General features: G+C 49.0%; 1 long non-coding RNA gene across 2 annotated transcripts; it reads right to left on the reverse strand.

Moving 5' to 3' along the window:
* Positions 1 to 741: 741 nt before the first annotated feature.
* On the reverse strand, positions 742 to 2,052 carry LOC119562739. 2 transcript variants are annotated; one of them, XR_005222001.1, is made up of 3 exons: positions 1,742 to 2,052; positions 1,466 to 1,687; positions 742 to 1,411 (listed from the first exon to the last, which is right to left on the reverse strand). It is a non-coding gene; the product is annotated as an uncharacterized LOC119562739 (long non-coding RNA). The 2 variants fall into 2 exon arrangements; XR_005222000.1 differs by having other exon boundaries at positions 744 to 1,405; positions 1,742 to 2,047.
* Positions 2,053 to 2,258: the final 206 nt, after the last annotated feature.

Genomic DNA, 2,258 nt, shown 5'->3' on the forward strand with positions numbered 1-2,258 from the left:
CAAAGAAAAATGTAGTACCACGGTGCTAGGTGGAACTACCTGGCTGGACAGTATGGCCGCGACTATCACGATATCTGCTGATCATCGCCCCCCGCCATATTACATGGCCTCTCTCAGCATTGGGTCATTGGATACATGGGCCATTTGAAGTAATCTCAGAGCGAACCGGGATTAATCTTCAAATGGCCAGATCGCCCGCCAGACTCATCCCGCTGCTGCAGCTATCGCCCTATCGACCTAACCTATCGATAACGTCGCTCCCACTCGACTCCAATTGCAACAATCACGCCAAAGACATCCGGTTGTGATCTGAAAGGACAAAACTAAGTATACGAGCATCGCGATCACATCTGCAATACTTCCCGTCATGCGTGGGCCCCGCGTTAGGCGCCGATCGAACTGCAGGATGATAGCAGTGCCGTGTTGAATCCCATCGCACCTCCAAAGCTACCAATTATTTCATCGTTCTGTTGAAACTCCGGGCAGCGCCTCTCGAAATCTTTGGTTGATGTTGCAGTTGGAGTCGGATGAGAGGGACTTTATCGATAGGTTAGGTCGATAGGGCGATAGTTGCAGCAGCGGGATGAGTCTGGCGGGCGATCTGGCCATTTGAAGATTAATCCCGGTTCGCTCTGGGATTACTTTAAATGGACCATGTATCCAATGACCCCATTTGAGAGAGGCCATGTAATATGGCGGGGGGTATGAACAATGATCAGCAGATGTCGAGATAGTCGCGGCCATACTGTCCAGCCAGGTAGATGCAGCTAGACGGGAAACTTCAAATTTGTCTTTGTGCTTAAAATTAAATAGTGAGTGAGGTTAATGTTAGATAGTAGTTCAGTGTTTAATATTTATAATTTATAAAGGCAGCCGGGGTCCCAATACAAAGGGCCCCGGAATATTTATTTGGAGTTCTGCCGACATCTGCGCGACTTCGCCATACCTGCCAGTCCGACTTGGCTGCCCAGCAAACGGTGTCCGTTCGACCCGTATCAACGACCAGCAAGAGAAGCCTTTCACAGTCGACGCCGACGACATCAGGAATTTCCCGGTGAGTCCGTTCCGGTGTGCCGCGTCCTCCTCATCTCGGGAACTTCCAGAGGTCGCATCGCGGCGCTGAGAGGTATCGCCATTTTGTCTGGCAGCCGAATCTCGGACTGCCATTGCACAACTCACCGGAGAGCGCCGTTTTCCTGTGTGGAGATCCGTATCGCTGCTGGCCTCCGGCGAGAAGTCTTCCGCCCGGGCTATCATTGCCTCCAGGCCCGGCCCAATAGTGGCTGAAACTTAGGAAAATTTAAATACACGTGTACCTTGATTATATATATATTGATATCTACTTCCCTGTTTGTGAATTTATCCGGAGTTAGACCCGAGAGCCTTATTTGTCCTCGTTGTTTGCCTAAAACTAAAAAGGTCACGAGCATTAGTTAAGTGGTATAGCTTACAGTGCAGTACGTACCTTTTTGGCCTGTCCCTTCTTTTCCCTTGGAGCTCCTCAGGATTAGGTGACCATACACATACGCATCGCGTATGTTCCTTTGAGGGCCGCGTTTCCATGCGAGCTCTACCAATACATGACTGGTAGAGCATAGTTTCCGCCTGTACCCTTTTCCAGCAAAACCAATCCTCTGCTTTGACCGCGTAAATGTTGAAGACGGCGGCCAGGTTTCGGTCTTGAAGGCTGAGGAAGGATAGATCTGTTAAGAGGAGCATGTATATAAACGATTGTACTTACGATATTTATTAAACCTTTGTAAAACCCACAATGTGTGAGTAAACTTTCCCAGTGAGGGAGATGGAACCACCGTAGTCGCGAGGAGGGGGTTCCTGCCGACAGAGAATGGATGGTGCCCTGCAGCACCTCGAGGGCACCCATGGTTGGGTGGGAGCGCTTGGCTAGGTCACCGGTAGCCACCAAATGTAATCCATTTTTCCGTCAATATTTGTAAATTTTTGGCTTTGTTTACGTTTTTGTCTTAGTGATGACCGATAGTTTAGTAATGTGAGACCGTGAAGTTATCGATATTTATGTTGCGAGCTGTGGCATTAGGGGTACTCTGCCCTGAGAAAAGACTGAGCTAGCGGCACTGCCACCGAAAAAAGCAGTTCGTAACAAAGTCCCACAACAATGGGCAACAGCTTGGATTAGGCGTCCTTTTTCATCTGCCCTGACCTTCCTTAGCAGTTTTGGGTGTTTTTCTTCCTTTTATAATTTTTAAATTCGCCACCGCTTCTGCACGAACACCGCCAAA

The sequence above is a fragment of the Drosophila subpulchrella genome, unplaced genomic scaffold (assembly GCF_014743375.2).
Source record: "Drosophila subpulchrella strain 33 F10 #4 breed RU33 unplaced genomic scaffold, RU_Dsub_v1.1 Primary Assembly Seq90, whole genome shotgun sequence".
Classification (NCBI taxonomy): Eukaryota; Metazoa; Arthropoda; class Insecta; order Diptera; family Drosophilidae; genus Drosophila; species Drosophila subpulchrella.